The sequence below is a fragment of the Triticum urartu genome, chromosome 3 (assembly GCF_003073215.2).
Source record: "Triticum urartu cultivar G1812 chromosome 3, Tu2.1, whole genome shotgun sequence".
Classification (NCBI taxonomy): Eukaryota; Viridiplantae; Streptophyta; class Magnoliopsida; order Poales; family Poaceae; genus Triticum; species Triticum urartu.
The window spans coordinates 531,810,424-531,824,490 of NC_053024.1; the positions used below are offsets into that span (position 1 = coordinate 531,810,424).

The 14,067-nt window shown below is 39.6% G+C and overlaps 1 long non-coding RNA gene across 1 annotated transcript; it reads right to left on the reverse strand.

The window, feature by feature from the left end:
- Window positions 1-9,720: 9,720 nt before the first annotated feature.
- On the reverse strand, window positions 9,721-11,642 carry LOC125548638. The gene is made up of 4 exons (XR_007301138.1): window positions 11,187-11,642; window positions 10,794-10,884; window positions 10,064-10,187; window positions 9,721-9,953 (listed from the first exon to the last, which is right to left on the reverse strand). It is a non-coding gene; the product is annotated as an uncharacterized LOC125548638 (long non-coding RNA).
- Between the last annotated feature and the right edge of the window lie 2,425 nt (window positions 11,643-14,067).

The following is a 14,067-nucleotide window of genomic DNA, read 5'->3' on the forward strand; positions in this document are numbered from 1 at the left end:
AAACACTTTGTTCATCATGTTCATAAAATATGCAGGTGCGTTAGTCAGACCAAATGACATAACGGTATACTCGTACAGCCCATACCTGGTAGTAAAAGCCGTCTTGGGTATATCCTGTTCCCGAATCTTCAACTGGTGGTATCCTGATCGCAGATCGATCTTGGAAAATACCTTAGCTCCTTGCAATCGATCAAACAGATCATTGATCATCGGTAGTGGGTATTTGTTCTTGATGGTTACTTCATTCAATCCTCGATAATCGACAACCATCCTTAATGATCCATCCTTCTTTTCTACTAGAAGTACTGGCGATCCCCAAGGTGATGAGCTTGGGCGAATATATCCTTTATCCAGTAACTCCTTAATCTGCTTCTTAATTTCCACCAAATCCTTTGCGAGCATCCTATATGGTCTCTTTGATATTGGCCCTGTGCCTGGCAAAAGCTCAATCAAAAACTCAATATCTCTATCCGGTGGCATGCCTGGCAACTCTTCTGGGAATACTTTGGGGAAATCCTTCACTACAGGTACTTCCTCCTGCAAAACTCGTGTTAAACAATTTACTTGAGTCCTCTTTGGCACATGCCGGGATACATACTTGATCCTTCTCCCTTCTGGGGTGGTAAGCAAGATTGACTTACTGGCACAATCGATGTTTCCTCCATACATCGACAACCAATCCATACCCAGAATTACATCCAAACCTTGTGATTCCAATATTATAAAATTTGAGGGAAACACATGCCTACCTATACTTAATGGCACTTGAAAACATCCTTGGCTAGCCATATACTCCGCCCTGGTGAGCTTACTAGCATAGGTGTTCTAAGAACTTTGGTGGGCAGGTTATACTTATCCACAAATCCCCTTGATATGTATGAATGTGATGCACCAGTATCAAAAAGAACGAGTGCAGTAAATGACTTAACCAAGAACTTACCGATTATTGCGGCGGCGGGCGGCAGCGGGGCGGCGCGGGCGCGGGGCGGCGCGGCGGCGGCGGCGGCGGCGCGGGGCTAGGGCGGCTAGGGTTTAGGGGGTCCGGCTGGGCCTCCCCGGCTTATAAAGCAGGACGGGCCTAGTGTCCCGGTCGGACACGGCCCGTAGGTCAGTTGCGTTTTTTTTAAATAGTTACGCTCAGAAAAAAACAAAAGGAATACTAAACGGACTCCAAAAATCCCGAAATAAATTTTCCCCGGCTTCTAAAATCAAGCCGCACAGGATGAACATTTATTTGGGGCCTAAATGCAATTTTGAAAAATGCGCATTTTTCCTAAATTCAAATAAAATAGCAAATAAAACCAAAATAAAATCTTAATTGATTTTTTTATTAAATCCTCAATATTTCTTTATTTTGGGAAAGTCATTTTATTCCCTCTCTCATATTTTTGTAATAGAAATGATTGAAGATAAAATAAATAAAATCAAAAGATCCTATTTTCAAAATTTGAGACAACTCAATATGAAGATAACGAAATCCCCAACTCTCTCCGAGGGTCCTTGAGTTGCGTGAAATTTCTAGGATCAACCAAAATGCAATAAATATGATATGCAATGATGATCTAGTGTATAACATTCCAAATTGAAAATTTGGGATGTTACATTTATCATTTACCTACTCGAGGACGAGTAGGAATTAAGCTTGGGATGCTGATACGTCTCCAACGTATCTATAATTTATGAAGTATTCATGCTGTTATTTTATCATTTTTGGATGTTTTACAATCATTTTATAGCAACTTTATATCATTTTTTGGGAGTAACCTATTGACCCAGTGTCCAGTGTCAGTTGCTGTTTTTTGGTTGTTTTTTACATCGCAAAAATCAATATCAAACGGAGTCTAAACACCGCGAAACTTTTTATGGATTTTTTATGGACCAGAAGACTCCCGATGGGCCAGAGCAGCACCTGGGGGTGCCCCGAGGGGGCACAACCCACCAGGGCATGCCAAGGCCCCCCGGCGTGCCCAGGTGGGTTGTGCCCACCTCGGTAGCCTCCCGTACCCCTTCTTTGCACTATAAATTCCGAAATATTCTGAAACCCCTCGGGGTTAACCTAGATCAAAAGTTCCGCCACCGCAGGGCTCCGTAGCCACCGAAAACCAATCTAGACCCATTTCGGCACCCTGCCGGAGGGGGGAATCATCTTCGGTGGCCATCTTCATCATCCCGGCGACCACCACGATGAGGAGGGAGTAGTCCACCCTCAGGGCTGAGGGTTTGTACCAGTAGCTATGTGTTTAATCTCTCTCTCTCTCGTGATCTATATCATGGGCTTTGTTAGTATAGTCGGATCATATGATGTTTCTCCCCTCTATACTCTTGTTGTGATGAATTGAATCTTTACCTTTTGTTGTCATGTCGGATTGAATGTTCAGATTTGAGAACACATGATGTATGTCTTGCAGTGTGAATACTTGAGGTGATAATGGGGTATCATATTGATTCACTTGATATACGTTATGGCACTCAATTTGCAGATTCCCGCGGTGATATTGGGGTAATCTATGCATAGGGGTTGATGCACGTTTTTATTATCTTTTCTCCGATAGAAACTTTGGGGTCTCTTTGTAGTTCTTTGTGTGGATTGAGTATTATGAATATGAATATGCTTTGGTGTTATTCTAGTACGAACTCTAGGATAGATCGAACAAAAATTAGCTTTGCGTTATTTTAGTACGAACTCTTGAATAGATCGAGCGGAAAGAATAGCTTTGAGGTGGTCTCATACCCTACAAAGAATTTCTATCTTTTGTTCTACGCTAATAGGAACTCGAGAGTGAATCTATGTTGCACTTTGAGAGATAATTATATGATCCAACTATGTTAGCACTATTGAGAGATTGCACTAGCGAAAGTACGGACCCTAGGCCTCATTTTTAAGCATTGAAATGTCGTTTTTGTGCCCGTTTACTATTTGCTACCTTGCTGTTTTTATTTATTCAGATTATAAAAATATATTTCTACCATCCATATTACACTTTTATCATCATCTCTTCGACGAACTAGTGCACCTATACAATTTCCCATTGTATTGGGTGTGTTGGGGACACAAGGGATTTCTTGTATTTGGTTGCAAGGTCGTTTGAGAAAGACCATTTTCATCCTACACCTCTCATGGATTGATAAACCTTAGGTCATCCATTTGAGGGAAAATTGCTACTGTCCTACAAAACTCTGCACGTGGAGGCCCAACACGTGTGTACAAGAATAAAGTTACGTAGTAGACATCAATGAGTTCCATGAGCAACTCATTAAGCTCGTTAATACAACACAACACATATTATACTCCCTTCGTTTCTTTTTAGTTTGCATATAAAATTTGGTCAAAGTCAACTTTTTTAAAGTGTGACTAACTTTATTAGAAGAAAAAATATCAACAATCACAGTTTGAGATCAATATTATTAGATGCATCATGAAGGACCAGTTCTTTTGGACGGCTTAAAAAATAAGATGCATTTCCCCGGCTTAAAAAATATGCCAACTCTTAAATTTTTTTGAGACTTCTAAATCAATTATACCATTAGTTTAGAAGGTCAAACTTCAAACAAATCTTATATGTAGAAATAAAAATAGAGGGAGCACAACACAACACATATTTTTATGTTAAGTGGCAACATTTCTTGGCACCTCAATCCATCTATTCCATCAAGTCGATCCAACCTAGCTCACAGGAGACAATAACTAGCATCCTTCTCATGTGGTCACTTCTATCATGAAAGACACGTGAGAACTAAAGCAAAAAGGGGGTAATGACTGTTAATGAGTACCTGCGAGCGTTCACGAGCTTTAAATGAACCGAGTCGATCGGTGTTTTTTGCTTGTTAAGCTTAACGAACCGAGCCAAGTCTTAATGAGCACGAGCTTAACAAGACGAGTAGCTCGTTAATCCACTCCTTGTGGGGTTAGGCTTCGACACCCTAGTACCGGTAGGATAATTGGTGAAACTTCTTTACACTAGACTGGCAATTTCAGGCATAGTCAATTGTTCAATTGTAGAGAAGTGTAGCTATTTGCTCTATGTGGACGTTCAACCTTAATTGGTCTCCATTGACAATACTGGTATATGAAAACAATGCTTGGAACAGAGGACAACACAATGGATCTTCGAGATCCGGCGGAGAATTGTTGATATATAGATGGGCTTTAGGCCCTTAAAAGAATTTCAGAAAAATCTCTAAAGGTCATGCGGGTGTCATTACTAGGTGGTGAGAAGTTTAGTGATACGTCTCCAACGTATCTATAATTTTTTATTGTTCCATGCTATTATATTATCTGTTTTGGATGTTTAATGGGCTTTATTATACACTTTTATATTATTTTTGGGACAAACCTACTAACCCAAGGCCTAGTGCAAATTGCTATTTTTTGCCTATTTCAATGTTTCACAGAAAAGCAATATCAAACGGAATCCAAACGGAATGAAACCTTCAGGAGAGTTATTTTTGGAACAAACGTGATCCAGAGGACTTGGAGTAGACGTCAAGAAAGAAACAAGGTGTCCCCACGAGGCAGGGAGGCGCGCCTACCCTCCCCCCCCCCAGGGTGTGCCCCCCACCCTTGTGGGGCCCTCGCAGCTCCACCGAGCTACTTCTTCCTCCTATATATATCCATATACCTCGAAAACATCCAGGAGCACCACGAAACCCTATTTCCACCGCCGCAACCTTCTGTACCCAAGAAATCCCATCTTGGGGCCTTTTTCGGAGCTCCGTCGGAAGAGGAATCGATCACGGAGGGCTTCTACATCAACACCATAGCCTCTCCGATGATGTGTGAGTAGTTTACCACAGGCCTTCGGGTCCATAGTTATTAGCTAGATGGCCTCTTCTCTCTCTTTGGATCTCAATACAATGTTCTCCTCGATCTTCTTAGGGATCTATTCGATGTAACTCTTTTTGCGGTGTGTTTGTTGAGATCCGATGAATTGTGGGTTTATGATCAAGTTTATCTATGAACAATATTTGATTCTTCTCTGAAATCTTTTATGTATGATTGGTTATCTTTGCAAGTGTCTTCGAATTATTAGTTTGGTTTGGCCTACTAGAATAATCTTTCTTGCAATGGGAGAAGTGCTTAGCTTTGGGTTCAATCTTGCGGTGTCCTTTCCTAGTGATAGCAGGGGCAGCAAGGCATGTATTGTATTGTTGCCATCGAGGATAAAAAGATGGGGTTTATATCATATTGCTTGAGTTTATCCCTCTACATCATATCATATTGCCTAATGCGTTACTCTGTTCTTATGAACTTAATACTCTAGATGCATGTTGGATAGCGGTCGATGTGTGGAGTAATAGTAGTAGATGCAGAATCGTTTCGGTCTACTTGTCGCGGACGTGATGCCTATATACATGATCATGCCTAGATATTCTCATAATTATGCACTTTCCTATCAATTGCTCGATAGTAATTTGTTCACCTGCCGTAATACTTATGCTATCTTGAGAGAAGCCACTAGTGAAACCTATGGCCCCCGAGTCTATCTTTTATCATATAAGTTTCCAATGTATTTTACTTTGCAATCTTTATTTTCCTAACTATATCATAAAATACCAAAAATATTTATCTTATTATTTGTATCAGTTCTCACTCTCATAAGTGACCGTGAAGGGATTGACAACCCCTTTATCACGTTGGTTGCGAGGTTCTTATTTGTTTGTGTAGGTACAAGGGACTTACGTGTAGTCTCCTACTGGATTGATACCTTGGTTCTCAAAAACTGAGGGAAATACTTACGCTACTTTGCTGCATCACCCTTTCCTCTTCAAGGGAAAACCAGCGCAGTGCTCAAGAGGTAGCAAGAAGGATTTATGGCGCCGTTGCCGGGGAGATCTACGCACAAGTCAAGACATACCAAGTACCCACCACAAACTCTTATCTCTCGCATTACATTATTTGCCATTTGCCTCTCGTTTTCCTCTCCCCCACTTCACCCTTGCCGTTTTAGTCGCCATCTTTTCTGTTCGCCTCTTTTTTCGCTTGCTTCTTGTGTCGCCGTGTGTCGTCATGGCTAATCCTTCTATCATTGTTAGTACTCCCGATCATGAAGTTCTTAATTTTAAACAAAGGGAGGGAGAAAACCTAAAAGATGCTTGGCATAGAATTTGCAATGCTCAGAATAGATCTACTAGGAAGCAATCCACTTCCGTTCTTCTACACAATTTTTATGTAGGCATCACTCCTTGGAACAGATATATTCTTGATACCATTACCGGAGGGAATTTCCTAGGTAGCCATACTTTTGATTCTTATAATGCTATGATAAATTTGTTTGAGCCACCACCTCTTTTGGTTAATGGAACTATTTTAACTTTGGAACATGTGATGCAAAGGCTTGAAATTATTGAAAATAAAGTTGCCTCTGTGGAGTTGATTGAAAATTTGGATAAAAAGATCCACAACCAAATCACCCAATATGGATCTAAGGTAGGGGTTACTCTGAATTTTTTTAAAGAAAAAGAACCTATAGTTAACGAAAGAATAGATCAAGATTCCACAAGAATTGGTAAACTTGAGGATATTATTACTAATTTAGAGTCTGCCTTTTCATCCGTTAAAAATACTCCAAATCCTCCTACTACCAAGATTGCCAAATTAATGTATGTTCCTAAAAATAAGGGTGAATCTTCTAGTAAGGAAAATGTGGATCTCAAACCAATAAGTGTTCACCCCAACTTCTTCCATATCATTAAGGAACCTTTTGCTACAAATGAATTTCTTGATTTCTTGCCTAGGAGTTTGATCATTAGTAAAAAGAAGGAAACTCCTAAGGGTTATAAGTGTTCTATTGAAGAATTGCCTGCCAAAGATGATAATACCTAGATCTATTCTTGCTTTTATGCCTAACTAGGGGCATTAAACGATAGCGCTTGTTGGGAGGCAACCCAATTTTATTTTTGTTTCTTACTTTTTGCTTATGTTTAGTAACAAATAATTTATCTAGCCTCTGTTTAGATGTGGTTTTATATCTTTAATTAGTGTTTGTGCCAAGTAGAACCTTTGGGAAGACTTGGGGGAAGTTTTTGCGATCTTGCTGTAAAAAACAGAAACTTTAGTGCTCATGAGATTTGGTGTCATTTTTTACTGGAGAGTGCGATTAGGTTGATTCATTTTGCAGACGATTAATAGCCAAATTCCTCACGTCCACCAATTTATTTCAGAATTTTTGGGGTTACAGAAGTATTCGAAACCTACAGATTAATACAGACTGTTCTGTTTTTGACAGATTCTGTCTTTCGTGTGTTGTTTACTTATTTTGATGAATCTATGGATAGTATCGGAGAATATGAACCATAGAGAAGTTGGAATACAGTAGGTTTAACACCAATATAAATAAATAATGAGTTCATTACAGTACCTTAAGTGGTGGTTTGTTTTCTTATACTAACGGAGCTCATGAGATTTTCTGTTGAGTTTTGTGTTGTGAAGTTTTCAAGTTATGGGTAAAGATTTGATGGATTATGGAACAAGGAGTGGCAAGAGCCTAAGCTTGGGGATGCCCAAGGCACCCCAATGTAAAATTCAAGGACAATCAAAAGCCTAAGCTTGGGGATGCCCCGGAAGGCATCCCCTCTTCCGTCTTCTTCCATCGGTAACTTTACTTAAGGCTATATTTTTATTCACCACATGATATGTGTTTTGCTTGGAGCGTTTGTATGATTTGAGTCTTTGATTTTTAGTTTATCACAATCATCCTTGCTGTACACACCTTTTGGAAGAGACACACATGAATTGGAATTTATTAGAATACTCTATGTGCTTCACTTATATCTTTTTGAGCTAGACAAATTTTGCTCTAGTGCTTCACTTATATCTTTTAGAGTACGGTGGTGGTTTTATTTTACAAAAATTATTGTTCTCTAATGCTTCACTTATATTATTTTGAGAGTCCTTTAGAACAACATGGTAATTTTCTTTGGTTATAAAACTGGTTCTAATATGATAGCCATCCAAGATTGGTATAATAAAAACTATCATAAAAAGTGCATTGAATACTATGAAAAGTTTGATACTTGATAATTGTTTTGAGATACTAGATCATCGATGGCACGCGTTGCCGTGCCCGTCTATTTTTCTAATGGAATGATAGGATTTCTATAAATATATTGTCATAAAACATAGTGGCAGAGAAACATTGAAGTTATATTTGTATAAAGTGCCTATATATTGAACGACTATAAAAGATTCAAGTAGTGCAATGGTGTGAAAGGACTGAGTTTGTTAAACTTGGGTCTTAACTTGAATTTGGTTCACCTTTATGTCTCTCATGTGAGGGATTGGATCGGGAGTTTGAACATTGCTGGATATTCCTTTTTGTAATTGATCATTATCAAGGCAGCATCATAGATGATTTCCCCTAATAGTGTAAGAAGTTGCATCATTGAAAGCGCAACACATACACAAGATAACAGCGGGTAATGCATTGCCATGACTTTGGATAATTCAGGCCTATAGAAGGGTTGTGTATATATATATAGTAATAGCAATAGTGTTCTTTATGATTTGGTAGTTATACAAAAACACAAAGTAGGCGTACGTAGGAGACTGTTAATGTAATACATGAGTGTAGGCAAGGGCAATTCAGCTTTTCCTGTGCGAGACGAGGCTAATAGGCAATAGAAAAGGCTGTAATTCAGCTACATTGAATTTCTCTCTTCAGATCACCAGTTCAGCTTTGCATGACCAAGGTGATGTTTCACAATAATTTGTGCCAAACAACATGGAGAGCCAATGCACCCTTAGTCAAGCTACAACTTAATCAGCCTGCAATTGGACAATTGCCTTCCAAGATGGAACAACCAGCACAAAATTATAGCAACTAAACTATGTATATATCATATTCAATGAGAAGAATTTCCTCCGGCTAGCAAAATTTCATTTTTAATATATACGAACATTGCCACATATTGAGATTTATCTTCCATGTGTACCACTTCGATACATTATCAGTTGTGCACTTTAAAAAACATCGTAATAAAATAGTATTCCTCTCCATCAACTTGTATTGTTCTCCTTTGTTAGAAATCGAGAAGACAATACCATGGGCGAAGTCCAACTACTCAACAGTGCATCTTGTCACTCCCAAACCACAATTTTCTCGATATCTAGCCTGGCAGCCTCAAAATTCGCATAAAGAATCACATGGATGAATGCGTATACTAATGAAATGTAGAATGTAAATCATAATAATTGATAGCCTATCAACCGTTAAAAGTACATACTTGTTTCTAGCATGGGTATACACAATGAAAAGCTTAATATCAGGTAACTCTATATAGCACGGCATCACAATATAAGGATGGTTGAATAGAGAGCCGAATAGAAAATGTCAACATTTTGTCCAGAATACACTCTAAACTACAGAGTGAACAGAATCGATGAATTGCAGAGTGAAAACAAGTCAAAGGCTTGAAAAGTTGGGTTCTATACTTCTATAGAACAAAGTGGTAGGAAGATAGTATAGTACGCCAACTAATGGATGAAAAGACAAATTAGGCAAGATAGCAATTTCAAAAGACAATATCACATTAAGGTTTGTGACCTCTAAGACCCTCCCCAAAGGTACCAATCGATGTCAGCGTGGTCGCCACTTCTACAAATAAAGCAATGTTTGTAGTAAAATTCTGAAGAAAAAAAATGCCCAGATAGGTAAAAAAATTGCTCGAACTCCATCCTTTAAAATGGAAAACTTATTTTGGTGTGTATCTGCAATCAAAGAATCCGAGCAAGATGCAATCTATCTTTGAAACAAAATAATTGTATGTATGTACGCGTCCAATCACAAAGAACATAAACTTATGCAATCTGCATAATAAACTAAGACCAAATACCTTGTGGAAAAAAGAAAAGAAAAAACGTACAGATGATTTTGCAGATTGCGTGTTTAAGAATGTAGGTAAAACTAAGGAGGCTCACTTCCTTCTGAAATGGTGAATTCGTCTTCTCTCAGGAGCTGCCGAGAAAGGAATGTATGGTTATACGAGCTGCAGCGACGACGATAAAAGTATTTGCTACATACGTACTGACATTACTGCAAGTGTCTGGTACCAAGTAAATACTAACCATCAGTATGCTTTTGCATCCCAGTTGTGTCTTATTAATTGTCCACATCATTTTTTCCACCATTAACAACTTTTCCAAATGCCGTATGTGGAAGCTGATGGAGCGTCACATCCATATAGAAAAACTGTGCAAAAGAGCATGACAGTGCATTAAGAAACCCTTGCGTATATATCATCCTGCTTAGTTCATACTTATTCCAAATTTAGTTTTACAATTTAAACTGGAATCTGCCTTGCCCGCGTTTAAAAAAATGTACTTATCTATAAAAATTTCTTCTAGGACATAGTACTATTTTTTACCACTGAACTACCCAAATAGTGGTCTTTTAGGCTTGTAGATAGAAGATATACTTCCAATGATGTTTAATATATAGTAAAGAAATAAGGATTACGTACACTTGGTTATGCACAGCCAACAGGGAGATAACATATATATCATGCATGTCGCTGCAGCAATTAGAAATCTAACTGCCGTCAACACATCTAAAGAAGACCACTTGAACACAAAAGTCTGTTCAAATACCTACATAATAGATAAATGCATCTATATGAAAGATTGTAAGGTACGGTCATGACAATAGTTGGCAACAGGACATGCGTAGATTAAAATCAAAACTCTCTTCTTTTAGGGCGGCCTATTGTTCTGCAATTAGCAAACCACAAGAAGACAATCAATTGCCACCTAATGCTAGAGAACTGTACTGGACCAGGGATGTGTCAGATGAACAAACCTTAGCTCCCAAGATTTGAAATTGCCTGGCTCTTCCCCTGCAGCCCCTCTCCATTCATCAAGAGGCCTGTTGAATTAGGACTCTGCTCTTACTGAAATCCAGTGAAAAAACAAAAGGTATCAAATAATATACTTGGTGAGATTGTATTCAGGATGCAGAAGCTACATGATATGACCAGCTAGCAAATTTAATTTACAGTAAGCAAAGAACCGTTGATTGATTGAAACAAATTTCAAACTTTAATAACAATCCGACATTAAAGTATTCCTTATTTCTTTACTCAAATCTTAATGTGTTGGATCATCAAAATCACATATTGGTGAGACACCATCAAATCATCAGAGGAATCAGGAATGCAGATCACAGAGGACAGGAGATGAGAGGTGATATTACCTTACTGCTTGGGGAAGCCATGGACAGAGGAGAGGAGGAGCAGTAGCAGCAAGCTTGGGCCGGAGGACGGCGTCGTCGGCGAACTCGGGGGCGGGGGCACCGGCTGCTCCTCCTCATTGCTGGGGGTGGGGTGGGGGGCGAGGCGAGTGGGAGGAGGGGACGCGCCGAGGTTGGAGGTGAACCCTGGCCGCCATGGCCACGAGTGGCTGCGGCAAGGAGCAACGGTAACGGCAAAGAGGAAACGTCGCCCATCTGCTACGCGGCGGGATCCTGTCGATCGCCGGATCCTCGCGCGCATCGCCTCGGATGGAGGCCGGATGCCTCACCTCGGATCGATCCCCTCCGTCGCTAGATCACTGGCAAGCCTCGCCTCGGATTGATCCCCAGCCGCGTCGGAATCCCTCGCGAGGCTCGCCTAGGCTGGAGCCGCTGCCGCTGGATGGAGGAAGACCGCCGCGTCGGTCGATCCTTCGATGGATTCCTCGAAGCCCACGCAGTAGAATGGGTTGGCCGACGGCCCAGTGCATCAGAGGCGTCCGTTTCGGCCCGTTGAGCAGCAGCCCACAGGACGGGAGTGTTCCCAGGTCTAGGGTGCTCCCGGTGCTCCGATGTGAAAAATATTTTTTAAAATACTCAAAAAATTCTGAAAAAATGCAGCGCATCGACGGAACATCGATGTCTCTTGTCACAAAATTTCAAATCAAAATTCAAAACATTGCTCGAGATACAAAAATGACAAAATTGACATCAATGTGATAATGGGCCAAAACTAAAGCCCAACTTATGTTATGTACAAAAATTTGTTATTTTTGTATCTCGAGCAATGTTTCGAATTTTGATTTTAAATTTTGTGACAAGAGACATTGATGTTCCGTCGATCTGCTGCATTTTTTCAGAATTTTTTGAACATTTTAAAAATGTTTTCGGACATTTGGAGCACCGGGAGCACCCTAAGCCTGGAAGCACTAGATACTTTCCCCCACAGAACAGCTGGGCCAGTTTAAATAGATCATGGAACAGATTGCCTTGACACCAAATCTGACGGCCAGGAACTCCCGGATCAATAAAACGGACGGCCGAAAACCCAAATCGCTTTGAGGGCAGGGATTAGGTGCGGTTATACTGTCCTTAATGAGGATGGTGATATTAAAGTTCTGCTAGTTGAGTAGTTGTGAATTTGAGAAATACTTGTGTTGAAGACTACAAGTCCCGTAGTATGCACGTATGGTAACCGTTGAGTAACAAATTTAAAACATGAGGTGTTCTTTGATTGTCTTCCTTATGAGGTGGCGGTCGGGGACGAGCGATGGTCTTTTCCTACCAATCTATCCCCCTGGAAGCATGCGCCTAATGCTTAATTTTTGATGACTTGTAGATTTTTGCAATAAGTATGTGAGTTCTTTATGACTAATGTTGAGTCCATGGATTATACGCACTCTCACCCTTCCATCATAGCTAGCCTCTTCGATATCGTGCATTGCCCTTTCTCACCTTGAAAGTTGGTGCAAACTTCGCCGGTGCATCCAAACCCCGTGATATGATATGCTCTGTCACACATAAACCTCCTTATATCTTCCTCAAAACAGCCACCATACCTACCTATTATGGCATTTCCATAGCCATTCTGAGATATATTGCCATGCAACTTTCCACCATTTCATTTATGACACGCTTCATCATTGTCATATTGCTTTGCATGATCATGTAGTTGACATTGTATTTATGGTAAAGCCACCATGCATAATTTATCATACATGTCACTCATGATTCATTGCCCTTTCCGGTACACCGCCGGAGGCATTCATATAGAGTCATATTTTGTTCTAGTATCGAGTTGTAATCATTGAGTTGTAAATAAATAGAAGTATAACGATCATCATTAATAGAGTATTGTCCCAAATAAAAAAAGAAAAAAAGAAAGGCCCAAAAATAAAAAGAAGAAAAAAGGGAAATAAAAAGGAACAATGCTACTATCATCTTTTTCCACACTTGTGCTTCAAAGTAGCACCATGATCTTTATGATAGAGAGTCACTTGTTTTGTCACTTTCATATACTAGTGGGAATTTTTAATTATAGAACTTGGCTTGTATATTCCAACAATGGGCTTCCTCAAATGCCCTAGGTCTTCGTGAGCAAGCAAGTTGGATGCACACCCACTTAGTTTCTTTTGTTGAGCTTTCATACATTTATAGCTCTAGTGCATCCGTTGCATGGCAATCCCTACTCCTTGCATTGACATCAATTGATGGGCATCTCCCTAGCCCGTTGATTAGCCGCGTCGATGTGAGACTTTCTCCTTTTTTGTCTTCTCCACATAACCCCCATCATCATATTCTATTCCACCCATAGTGCTATATCCATGGCTCATGCTCATGTATTGCGTGAAAGTTGATTTTTTTTAGATTATTAAAGTATGAAACAATTGCTTGGCTTGTCATCGGGGTTGTGCATGATGAGAGCATTCCTATGTGACGAAAATGGAGCATGACCAAACTATATGATTTTGTAGGTATGAACTTTCTTTGGCCATGTTATTTTGAGAAGACATGATTGCTTAGTTAGTATGCTTGAAGTATTATTATTTTTATGTCAATATTAAACTTTTGTCTTGAATCTTTCGGATCTGAACATTCATGCCACAATAAAGAAAATTACATTGAGAATTATGCTAGGTAGCATTTCACATCAAAAATTCTGTTTTTTTATCATTTACCTACTCGAGGACGAGCAGGAATTAAGCTTGGGGATGCTTGATACGTCTCCAACGTATCTATAATTTTTGATTGTTCCATGCTATTATATTATATGTTTTAGATGTTTAATGGGATTTATTATACACTTTTATATTATTATTTAGACTAACCTACTAACCCAAGGCCC